Below are 13720 nucleotides of genomic sequence, written 5' to 3' on the forward strand. Positions count from 1 at the left end.
ACTTTATCAAAACAAAGCAGAGAGTCACGCTGAAAGCTCCTCTTGGTGGAGAAAACATTTTCTCTCTTCTTGACTGACCTCAGCATAACTTTTATCCACACTATAATCCACTGTTCATGAACTACGGCAGCGTTCGCCTGTCAGTTTGTTGTTGTCTTGTTGCTCTGATTGGTCCATAATAAATGTGACAACACGATCGCCCAATCACCTTCCAAGAATCTTTTGAAGAGTTCTGCCCTTCGCAAACACTTTCTATGGGAGCTTTCCAAGATGAACTTGACATACATGTTGTGTAATAAAACCTCTCAGTTTTTGTTAACAGAACTGAGAAACTGCTGTAACCTCTTTATTAATGGATTATCAATTGAGTAAAGTTTTGGTTTACTGTCCCAAACTCTAAATGTGTGTTGGTTTTTGTGTTCTGATTTCATCCATGTTTTCACAAATCTGCTAAAGTGTGTGCATCCTTTAAACACTTTCTCATTGTGTGTATGTGTGGGTGTGCACATGTGAATGTATTCACGGACAGTTGGCAGTTATATTTTCCTTTTTGTACACATACTGTGTGTGTGTGTGTCCCAGTTAATCCGGCAGGCTCAGGGGAGAGTGACTGGAGCCATCAGAGGCTTTTCTCCTCATCCAGTCACTGCCACAACAAACACACACATAAACACACGCACAGAGGCGTGTATGCATAGATTGCTGTGGTCGGTCAACTATCAGCATGGACTGGAAAAAGGGAGAGTGATGCTTCGCTCTTGACGCCACTTAATGAAACATCTTAAATCTGAAGGAATCCAGAGTGGGATGCACAGAGATTGAGGAGACAAGAGGAGAGAGAGGGAGAAAGATGAGCTAAATAAAGAGCAAGAGAGATAAAGAGACAAGAAAGACAAAAACCAGACACAAATAAAAATGTTTTATCCTGAGATGTTGGCCATCTTCACCTGATGTTAAATATGACAAAGAGGAGAGGAAGACGAGAGCGAGTGGGAGGGGGACGGAGAGAGAGATAGTGACAACAATGAGGAGAGAGTGGGAGGGAGAGAAGAAAGGAGGGATGACAGAGGAGTAGGTGGATGTAAGACAGACGTATTGTAGAGCAGAGAGGAGAAGAGGTGACACAGAGGAAGGACAGATGATGAGACGAGAGGTTGGAGGACGGGATTATCGTATAAAACACAATGATGGTTTATGTTAGAGATAATGTCAAAGGCTGTACCTAACTCCTGGATCGAATAGAAGAGCTTTTGGTTTTTCATAAAACACACCTCATGGGCTCATGTTATATTTGACCTAACTTTTAGAACAGATGCTTATATAGAAAGTGAATGAACTTCAGCTGTCAGCTGTCACTCACAGCTGCAGTACCAGGAGTAGACACCAGGGGGAGATGCAGTGATTGTCCTCAATAATGTAACTCAAGAGTTGGATAAATCAGCCTTGAACTGAGACAGGGTTAGAATGCCAATATATGATGATGACAATCCGGTTTTGCTGGTAGTTGAGTGGTTAAGGTGCGCACCATGTATGCGGGTTCGAATCCGGCCATTTCCTGCATGTCTCTCTCCACTCTCTTCCCTGTTTCCGAGTCTATCCACTGTCCTCCTCTATCTAACAAAGGCATGAAAAGGCCAAAAAATAAATCCGTGAAACATTTTATCATTATAAGATCACCATCTAAAATAAAAAGGATAGTGGACATGTCCCTACCAGGTTTGCCATGATACAAGAGTGTTAAACTCTGATATAATACTATGGCAAAACCCTTAAATTCCACATACTCCATTGCCGCATTCCAGGTGATGCAGCAGTTTGCCTCAACCACAGGTGCACATCTTACTTCTTCACCCACTGAAAGGGTTTCTGGAGCGATCTGTGGAGCGCAGCACTTTGAACCCGGAGACCAGAGATCACAAGAGAATTACAAGTTTGGACAGGAATCGTATATAAACAAGCGATAACTTTGCCTTTTCAAGTTGGTTTTGCATTTTACTCAAACACCATTCTGCAATTGATTTACTTCTACCTTTGGTGAGGGTTTTCTAGACAGAATGTGTGGTTTCCTATTAAATTATTTGGTTTTCCACCTCAAAAGCAAATTTTTCTTCACCCAGGGCATCTTGTTACCCCTGTGATTCTCTGATTGAATGGTGGCCTTTGACTTATGCCACAGGAGCAGACATAATATTGATATAGTGATGAGATGTAGTTGGGAGTCCTTGTGTTGAGATATAGTTTGGAGTTGACTCTCTGAGCCCAAAGTTATGTTTTAACCATTTTGCCTCGGTCTTAATGTCTTAACCCTCTGAGACGGATGTTGTTGTATACAACAAGATGAAACACAGGTCATAAAAGATTGAAATAACTTTTGAACTTCAACTCATAGCCACTTCCTTTGCTCCTTCCCTCCATTTTGCTGTTCTAATGATGCTATTCATGCCTTCATGGCTGCAAAGAAGTGCACAGCATGATACTGTCTGCCAATCAAATCCTGTCTTATGAAAGAAAGGACCAATTTGGTCTTATTACACAAAAAACTTTGTTCCACTTGACCATGGAGTCACCCACATGCCTTTTGTTAAACTTTGGTTGAGATTTATTGATTTTTCTTCAACAGTGGCTTACTCACTCTCCCACAAAGCTTTGACTGGTGAAGGACCCGGGCAACAGTTTTTGTATGCAGAGTCTCTCCCATCTCAGCTGCTGAACCTTGTAACTCCTTCAGATTAGGTCTTGGTGTCCTCTCTCACTAGTCTCTTTGTTGCACTGTCACTCAGTTTGTGAGGACGGCCTGATCTAGGCAGATTTACACACTTACCATATTCCTTTCATGTTTTTGATGATGGATTTAGCCGAACTTGGGGATGTTTAGTGCCTTGAATTTTTTTGTGTCCATCCCCTGACTTATACTTTTCCTTTACCTTTTCTCTGAGTTGCTCGGAGTGTTCTTTTGTCTTCACGGTGTAATGGTAGCCAGGAATACAGATTAACCAGTGACTGGACCTTTCAGACACAGTTGTCTTTATACCACAAAGACTCAGTTGAATTAGGTCAGTCACTTTAAAGGATTTGAATATTTATGCAATCACTTTTTTTACATTGCATATTTTATGTAATTGACATTACCTTGTAAAAATTGGTTTCCACTTTGACATTCAAGAGGGTTGTTTTAATTTTTGTTCTCAAAATAGCCAAATAGTACTGACAATGACTGATTTATGAAATTAATAAAAGGGTTAAACATTTTTGTAGGCACCATGAAGATAGGGGTCTCATCTTCTAATGGTTTTTATTTCTTGTCTCTATGAAAAAAGAAATAAGGGTTTTAGAAGTGGAATTTCCCAAAAACTTTTAGGCTTTGGGGGTTGTTTTAAAACTATACTTGGGTTTAGAGGGTGTTTTGTAGGTAGCCTTGGGGCCAAACCCCCTCAAATTAAGTGGGATAAAATGGCTAAGGTAGGAGCTTGTTTTTGATCACGCACAAGTGCTAGAAATGCATTAGAATGAAATAAAGCAACATTGAAGAAGCAAATAAAAGTCAAAAAATGAATTTTAAAAAGTTTGGCTGAGAGGGCTAAATGAGGTTTGGGTAAAGAGTTAGGATTTGCTTTCCTTATGAATTAATAGAGCATTTCTCACTGTGTTTATAAATGACTTTATATTTTTAATGATGCCTCAAAGATGACAAGTACTTACTAATGCTCCTTACCTTACCTGCTGCCATTACAGCTCAATAAAGCCAAATTGTGTCCACTTTAGGCAATGTTTTGACACCTGGTATGACAGTGTTTGCTCTTCAGACAGATCTGAAAAAGGAAAATATTTGCAGGTTTATTTCAGCCAACACAAATAAGCACAGATAATCCTGCATTTATTCAGTGCAGGGTGAAAATTAGCTCTGCTTGTGGTTGGAACAAGAGAAATCATAAAAAAGAGAAGTTCTATTTAAAGCCTGCTATAGATGAAGGCCCGGTTTCTATGAATACAAATTCTTATTAAAATATAAACTGTCCATTCTCTTGTAGTCGACCGCAGCTGTCTGTCAGCACGTGTACATAAAGCACACAATCACAGACGGGAACACAGGTTTCTGTCCTGCCGTGTTAATAAAGCAGAGAGGAGTCTGAATTGAAACAGAGGGAAAACCACAAAACGAGTGTTTTTCTTTTTTTCCGCTCAGATAGGGCTTTGCATCAGTCAGCCAGGAGAACGACAGAGAGAGGAGAGAGATAGAGCGGCATAGAAGAAGGAATAAAAGGGGAGAAGCGGCGCCTGTGTGCAAACGTGTGATAAAGTGATGGGTTGGTAGGGTAGAGAGATACAGAGACACAGAGAGAGAGAGAGAGAGACAAAGACAGATAGAGGAACTTCTGACGGCAGGTTTCAGTTGCTCTAAACTCCATTTTCCTGGCGTTGATTGTGTTGTGTTGTGATGTGATGTGTGAGCAGAGATTAGCTTTATGAAACAACCTCTGTTGACTCAATTTATTGAATTTTACTGTTCTGAATACCAATAAAGACGATGATATTTACTCTGCAAACAGCAGAGTGCCGGCTGCACAGGCAGAGTCTGTGTGCAGGTTCATTATTGGGTTTGTGTGATTATATTACCCACTCCCCCACCCCACCCCACACACACACACACACACCCACCTACCCACCCCACACACACCAATGCATGCACTCATCAAGAGGCTACATCATGTAGAAACAGTTATTAACATGTGTCCATGCATGAGATGTTTGCAGATACACAACCTGCCATATACAAATGGATTTCAGCAGTGCAGGGTAACACAGTGACTCCCACTGGCCACTTTTGTGGGTTAATTTATGTTTTTTTTTTTTTAGTTGTTGTTCTTGTTTTGTTTTTGTTTTTTTGCTGCTCTAACCTTAGACAACATCTGAAACAAACTGAAATGTGACACTTCATCACTACAACTCCCATGAGCACCAGTGTTAACAGTGAATTAAGACAGGTTCACATTAGGTAACACTGTTTTGTATATCAGAGCACGGTACAGTAAGTGATGGTATACAATAAAACTGCCAATAAGGAACCTGGGCAACCACTCAAGCCATCAAATAGGTAACATTATTAAGTTCTGTGTGTACAGTGGAATCCATCCTGTTATTAAGGAGGTTGTAATATTTAATATATAAACACAATTCAAGATATTAACATGGTCTGCAGACACAGAAATAAATCGAAAAGCTGCCTGGAACCAGGAAATCTGCGCCATCTGTCCTTTTTTAAAATTAATCCTGTAAATTAGAAATGTTTATCCTTTATTGGACCTTTCTTGGCTCTCTAATTGGTCTACTGACTCACCAATCAGAGAGCTTACTCACACAGCAGCTGCTACTGCAACTTTTAGTTGGACAAACCTTCAACCAGGTCAAGTCTTTTCAGTTCAGCCTGGTGAAATCATGACCTTAATTTAACAAATTCAACATGGTTAAAAGGTGTGGGTGGGGGCTCTGCAAGAGCAACTTTTGATTTTCTAAACCAAAATTAATAAACACATAGATTATGCATGGCTGTGTGACCACACTGACTACAGTGCCCATACAAAGTATTGACCCCTGGGTGTTTTACCCATTTATTAATTTTATAAATCAATCATGGCTAAAATAATTTGAGTTTTCTGACAAAAAACTCTTTAATGTCAAAGTGAAAACAGATTTCTACAAAATAATGTAAATGAAATAAAATTATATAATGTAAAATAAGTGACCCTTCAAGTCAGTATTTAATAGATGTACCTTTGGCTGCAATCACAGCACTGACTCTGTGTTGATAGATGTCAATCAAGCTTGCAAATCTGGTCACAGAAAATTTCATCCCTTCTTTGCAAAACTGCTCAAACTCTGCCAGGTTGCACAGGGATTGGGCATGAACAGCCCTTTTCAGGCCCAGCCACAAAGTATCTATTGGAATGAGGTGTGGGCTTTGACTCGGCCACTCCAAAACATCCATTTTGTTGTCTTCAAACCATTTCTATGTAGCGTTCACTCTGTGTTTCAGTTCATTGTCTTGTTGGGAAACAGATCTTCTCCAAAGTCATAGTTCTCTTGGAGACTAAATAAAATAGTCCTCTAGGATTTTCCCATATTTGCTGCATTTACCTTTATGGCCTTTATGGCAGGCTGCCAAGAAGCATCCCCACAGCATGACGCTGCCACCACTGTGCTTCACAGTGGGAATGGTGTGTTTGTGGTGATGTACAGTTTTTGGTGTCCACCAAATGTGGGCAAATGGCCTAAAAGCACCATTTTGGACTCATCAAACCAAAGAACTTTCCTACTCTTGACCTTGGAGTCTCCCACATGCCTTTTGGCAACATCTGGTCAAAATTGTCTCAGTCTTAATGTCTTAACCCTTTGAGACTTATGTTGTCGTTTACAACACGAAGAAACACAGTTCACAAAAGATTGAAATAACTTCAACTCATAGCTTCTTCCTTTGTTCCCTCTGGAAGCCTTCCATTTTGCTGGTCTAATGATGCTATTCATGCCTTCATGGCTGCAGGGAAGCATCCCCACAGCACGATGCTGTCTGCCAATCAGGTCCTGTCTTATGAAAGAAAGCACCAATTTGGTCTCATTACACAAAACAACTTTTCTCCAGTTGACCATGGAGTCACCAACATGCCTTTTGTTAAACTTTGGTCGAGATTTAAAGAGTTTTCCTCAACAGTTGCTTTCTCTCTCCCATAAAGCTTTGACTGGTGAAGAACCCAGGCAACAGTTGTTGTATGCAGAGTCTTTCCCATCTCAGCTGCCTAAGCTTGTAACTCCTTCAGAGTAATCATGAGTGTCACGGTGGCCTCTCTCACAAGTCTCTCTCTTTGCAGTCACTCAGTTTGTGAGAACGGCCTGATCTAGGCAGATTTACACATATTCCTTCTATTTCTTGATGATGGATTTAGCTGAACTCAGGCCCTGTGTTCCTTGGATTTTTTTAATGTGTCCATCCCTGACTTATACTTTCCCTTCACCTATTGTCTGAGTTGCTTGGAGTATTCTTTTGTCTTCATGGTGTAATGGTAGCTAGGAATACTGATTAACCAGTGACTTGACCTTTCAGACACAGCTGTCTTTATACTACAATTGCTTGAGACACATTCACTGAACTCAGGTGATCCCCATTTCACTAATTAAAAGACTATTAGCACCAATTGGCTGGACCTCAGTTGAATTAGGCCTTTCCCTTTAAAGAGGGTGAATAAGTGTGCCATCACTTATTTTACCTTACATTTTTTGTTAAATCCACATTAGCTTGTAGAAATCTGTTTCTGGTTCTGCCCCTGGTGGCTGTTGAGCACATGAGCTAACGTTAACCCCTGCTCATACATGATTGTGTAGAGTCGATTTTTATCAGCGTCTGTACCTTAGATGTTTGCAGATACACAAATAACTATTTCTAACATTGTCTGCGTGTGTATGCATGCATGCCTGGGTGCGTGTGTGTGTGTGTAATGCGCTGCTGCTCGGTCGTTTAGCTTGTTGACACTTTGGGGTCAGAGCCATGCAGGGTGAATGGTGTTGGCTGACAGCGTGGAACCTCTTCATTATCCCGCCATAATGTTCTCATCGCCGTCGGCTCCCCCCTCCCCCCCATTCCCACGTCCCCTCCCTGCCACCCACCGCACACACAGGCTCTGCCATCGCTGCCTCCCTCCATCATTCTTCTTCTTCTACCCTTTCCCGATCCGTCCCTCCCCTCCTCACCTGGCTATACCCCCTCCCATCCCTGTGCTGCAGTTCATTGCTGTCGATTCATCCTCCAGCTCGCTCCCTGCCTTCTTTTATTCCCTCTCGCTTTCTGTCCATGTTTCTGTTTTTCTCTCTCTCTGACCTCATTCCACTGAAGTTATTACTTCTCCTCTGTTTCATGCTCCCCTCTCTCATCATTTTCACCTTCATTTGTCAATTTGCTTTGACTTATTGGCTTTACCGCCCTGACTTTTTGACACAAACTGAACGGCCAAAACTAAAACAGTTTTGTGAAAGTATCAAATGATATTTGATGCATTCAAACTTAAGATGATTGATAAAAGCTATTTAATGGGAGTGAAAGCAGCATGAAACAAAAGTTCTGTGGCTTGTTGTGACTCAAGTTTGAGTGTAAAGTTCACACTAAACTCTGTAAAAATAAGTTAGTTTGTAACTTAAGTTGTGTCTTTTTGTTACTACTCCTGGCTACCATTACACCATAAAGCCAAAAGGACACTCCAAGCAACTCAGACAAAAGGTTAGTGAAAGATAAGTCAGGGGATGGATACAAAAACATTTCCAAGACATTTAACATCCCACTGAGTTCAGTTAAATCCATCATCAAGAAACGGATGGAATATGGCATGAGCATAAAACTGCCTAGGTCAGGCCGTCCTCACAAACTAAGTGACTGTGCAAGAAGACGACTAGTGAGAGAGGCCACCAAGACAACTATGACCACTCTGAAGGAGCTACAAGCTTCAGCAGCTGAGGTGGGCGAGGCTGAACATGCAACTGTTGCCAGTGTTCTCCACCAGTCAAAGCTTTATGGGAGAGTGGCAAAGAGAAAGCCATTGTTGAGGAAAACTCAGGTTGAAGAAAGTTATTTGGTCTGATGAGACAGACAAGACAAGACGATTTGGATGGCGGAAACCAAACAGTGCACATCACCACAAACACACCATCCCCACTGTGAAGTACGATGGTGGCAGCATCATGCTGTAGTGATGCTTCTTGGCAGCTGGCTTTAGAAGGCTCATAAAGGTTGAGGGTGAAATGTATGCATCTTATTCAGTCTGCAAAGGAACTAATGCTTGGGAGAAGATTTATTTGTATTTAGACAATGGTCGGAGAAAAAAAGCGAAAGCTACACAGCAATGCTTTCAAGACAACAAAGTGAATGTTCTGGATTGGCAAAGTCCAAGCCCTGACCTCTTCCAATAGAGAATTAGTGGCTGTTCAAGCCTGATCCCTGTGCAACCTGAGGGAGCTTGAGCAGTTTTGCAAGGAATTTTTATTTTACATTTCAGATTTTTATTTAATTGACATAACTTTGTAGAAATCTGATTTCACTTTGACATTAAAGTGTTTTTTTTTTTGTAATTTTTTGTCAAAAAAACTTTATTGACCATAATTGATTTATAAAATCAATAAAAGGGTAAAACATCCAAGGAGGTAAATACTTATTTATAGGCACTGTGCCTGCATGAACTAACCAAATGTTGCAAAAGAACAGGAACAATACTCTGTTCAAGTTAATTTTTGAATCCTTGAACTAAAGTATAAAAAAGTATGATTCTTTTTTTATTCTTTTGAGTCAGGAGTATGACAGACAAACGTCTGAGTAGACTGGCACTGATTAGTATTCTTAAGGACGGTGAACTCGATGAGGAGGTCGGTCTGAGAGCTTGGCGAGGAGACGAAGAAATAACTTCTTTTAGGTAGGAATGCAGTTTCATTTCATCATTCTGTCTGGCTTTCTACTGTAAGTAGTGAAGGACACTTTTTTTCTAGCTGTTGCACTTCTCGATCTGCTGTTTTTTCTGCTTTTCTTTAAATTTTGTTGCCAAATGATTAAATCGGTTGCCTGTATAGTAGCAGCTTTTACTTTATGCTCCTCTGGAATAGTCAACAGTGCAATGCTTTCAATATTTAGCAGCTGTTTGTTGTTTTAAGGGTCAGTTGTCAACTGTAGTTACGTGGTTTGAGTTTTGGTGCAGTACATGTAGTGTTCCTCTCTTTCTGTCTGTAACGTGTGCCGTGTGTAAGTGCGCGTGACAACATAGTATAGGTGACTTCAGTGTCATTTCTCGGCAGGAATGGTTATTGTGCATTCATGGGATTGTCATCCCGCTGGCTCCACAGCTTGCCTTGAACTGACATTTGACTGACTTAAGAAACTCATTTTGAGCATCCCTGCTAAACTAGAAAGAAGCTGAAGCTAACGTTAGAGTCAGTCTGATGGTGGCTAATTTACCAAGCCTGTTATTTTGAATATGAAATATGGTCTAATCTCTCTAGAACATTCAGTATGCATTGTTTTGTAATCACTTTTTAATCAGGTTACCATTATTAAAATTATCAGTCAGAATCTTTGAGGCGATATTATGAATGACCTGGAATATAGCAGTACAGCGTGATGTTTGTGTATCCCATCAGAAGCATGTCACCAGAGCAACATGGCCGCCATCAGGATATGGTCTCTTGGCTTCTGTTTTTCAACACTGCAGGTTGCAGCTCGATTGTAACAGTGTTCGTTATGTGTCTCTTTCAGGTTGCCTTCCTTAGACCTCGGCCGCCCTCCTCTTTGATGTGTCCCTCCTCTGCAGCCCGCATCGTCTCTCCTCTCACCTTTACCTGTCTGTTCCCCTTTCAAACATCTCTCCTGCTCAGCTCTCAGCCCTATTTTCTCTCGCCTCTCTGCTTCTCTTTCCTCTTTTGACTGCCAAGTTGCCTCACTCTCTGCTGCTTCTTTCTTCGACCCTCCGCTCCTCTCCCAGTCACTCAATACTTTCAATTTACTCTCCTCCTCTCTAATCTGCCACTCCATTCATCCCGTGCTCCCCTTCATTATCTCCCCCTATCGTCCTCCGCCTTCTGTCCTCCTCTTGCTGTCGGCTTGTCTGAAGGATGGATTCAAGGATCCTCTTTCTCCTCTTCCTCCTTCCACTCAATAGCTGACATACCCAGCACCACTCAATGTGTGTGTGTAGGATGTATGGTCTTCTTGACATATGAGTGGCTTCTGTTGTTCCTGTTTGGCTCTTACATCAGTCTGTAATTTCAAAACAGTGGGTTAAAGATACAAGGAACAACTATGAAAATAAAACAGCAAAGTTCTTTAAAGAGTTCCCTTTTTTAAAGCGAAATTATGGAAGAGTTTAGTAAGTTAGTTAGTTAGTAAGTTAGTAAGTTAGTTAAGTGCATTTTTGCACCCATTGACTGTCTTTTCACATGGGATTAGTATTACCTAGGGACCTCTGATATTTTGTGATGATTGACTGTTTTTTTATTCAGTGCAAATCGACCATGTCCGTAATTAGCAGAGTAAAAAATTCCAGGGCAAATATCCTACCATATTTGAGCACACACAAACAACCTCAGGTAATGCAAATCCCATGCAAATGGGAAACTGTAATTTAGGGTGGAAACTGTACATTTTTTACAGTCTGTGTGGCTTTTTCTAAACCAAAAAAAAAAAAAAAAAATAGAGGTTGCACAGTAGATTGTCTACCAATTTCTGACACATATGGGCCTTTATAGTGCTTCTCTTCTGAGTTGATTTCATCTTATATTGATAGATGACTATTGAAACGCACATGTGTGCAAAGCTTCTCTTACAACGTCAGCGCTACTGGTGTTGCCTGCTCTTATATCAGTATTATTTAGCCATACATTTCACACATTACACAATTTAAGGTGAAATGTGTTGCTAAACATTCAGGCTACAACAGCTGATCTGCATGAAGAGGGTTGTATTTCGAATCCAAAATAATAACAAGCAGAACAGCATCAACTGCAGAAAACATCTAACAGATGGCAAAGATGTTCATATTTAACAGGTGACATCTCACTCTCCCATACATTACCACAAGGATGTTAAAGTGCTCTTTTTTCTTCCTCTTTATCTCTGTCTGATCACCTGCAAAAAACGCACACGTGAAACATGACCTCAGCGTATGATGGGAGACCCAGGGGAGATTGTTTACTCGTTTATTGATCATGGATAGCTTGCTACAGATTATGAAAATGTAAAAAGTAAAACAGTGAAAAAGAAAAAAAACATCTCTTTTGTCCATGGTATCTACTGTAAATTCTGCCACACAGTATGTGTAGGACAAGTTACATGAAGGAAGCGTCACCTGCTAAAAACTCAACATGCACATCATTGCATTTTTGTATGGAATTTAGGCATTAAAAACTTCTCACTTTCATTGCTGCTGTCATGCAGCAGAGGAGTCTTTAAATCCAAGTACAAAACAGACTTTGCTAAGCCCGTGCAAATGCACCACAACAAACACTGACACCAGGGGGTATAAGTGCAAATAGTGCTTTTGACGCACTGTGAAAAGCACACATAGTGCTGTTTTCTCCCAAACAATGGGCCTCATTCACTAATAAATGCATAGAAATGTTCTTACTCTGCACGTAATTCAGTGTATAAGCAAAATCACCGTCGGCCAATTTTCTTCTCACCACTGTGCGTATGTTAGTGAATCAGAATCATTCAAAATGACAGGCTCGTGCTCGCAATCTGCATAAACCACACCCCTATGTCTCTATAAAAGGACATCCGTTTGATGCATCAAAACAAGATCGGCGAGGAGGTTTGAAGTTGCGAGAGAAGGCCCCAAAAACACAACGGCGGAAATTGAAGTCATTGTGTCAGAGGTGGAGGCAAGGAAAACAACACTTTTTCGAAGCGTTTCCACTGGAGTCTCGATGATAAACAAAAAAGATGCCTGGGCCTCTATCACAGAGGCTGTCAATGCAGTGTCACCTGAGGTTCGCACCGTGGTTCAGGTGAAGAGAAAGTGGTTTGATATCAACGTGGATGCAAAGAAAAGGATATCAGATCAGAGAAAAAAGAAGGAAACCGGGGGAGGACGAGGACCACCTGATCTCACTCCACAGGATTAGCGATTGGCCAAAATATTGATTAAAACCATCATAAAGCAGTTATTAAGTCATTTATACCATAGACTGTAGAAAGAATTGGACAAACCCTGTGTGACGTCGGCTGTCTGATTACAATAGGTGGACTCAAACAGCTCTTGAAGCCAATCCGGCTTCCATATTGAAATCGCGGTCTCAGCCGAACTTTGGATCAACCTAACAGCCCGCCCACTAAGCTCATTTTCCTGTCAGATAGCTAGCTAGCATTCTGGTTGACAGAAACGTAGCTTCTGCCTGTTGAGCTATCTGTCAATCAACTGAGACGCGCCAATCAGTGCGAAGTGAGGTTTATCCTTATAGTCTAAATATAGTCTAAACGATTGTGGTACAAAAAATTTCATCCCCTATAAAGTGAAAGCACAATAAGACACTAGCTAATGAGACAAGTTTGGTATTTTGAACCAGACTGTTTACCAGTTTATTGCTAGTGTAAAAACCGGCTGTTCATCATGTGCCCAGACGGGACTTCCGGTGTTCTTGCAGCCAGCCTCAAGTCGACACTCGCGGTATTGCAATTTTTTGCACTTCTGCATTTGCTTCATTTTTCAGGACCAGAGGTTGCTGCTTGGTTTAAGGGGTTATATCAGTGAAACAATTAAAATCTATGATGATTTTTGGCAGCAGTCTGCCACTTATTCTCCTCTCTCTGGTCCTGATGGGGGCGTGGCTTTTTTGCGGGGGGGGCGCCAGAGAAAAATGGTTGGGGGACACTGATATAGATCATTATCAATAATTAGTAGATTAAAAACATAATCTCTAAACTTGCTGCACCCAAAACCTTGTTTATTAAGGCAAAGACAGGGAGAGGAGGTCAGAAGAACTGTGTGAAGCAACAGCTGAACTTAACAATCACTGATTGTACTGTAGGTTATTTTTTAGATACTCTATATTTCCTCCAGCTGCAACATTTTTGTTGAAACTTTTTACATTAAAGCTTTTAAGTAGCAGAAATCTCTTTTTTGTAATTATTATATATTTATTTTTGGTTACTTAACTTTTATTAGTGAAAGTACACTGTGAAAAGTCTCCTAAACTTTACAAT

This window comes from Cheilinus undulatus, linkage group 10, assembly GCF_018320785.1.
Source record: "Cheilinus undulatus linkage group 10, ASM1832078v1, whole genome shotgun sequence".
Taxonomy (NCBI): domain Eukaryota; kingdom Metazoa; phylum Chordata; class Actinopteri; order Labriformes; family Labridae; genus Cheilinus; species Cheilinus undulatus.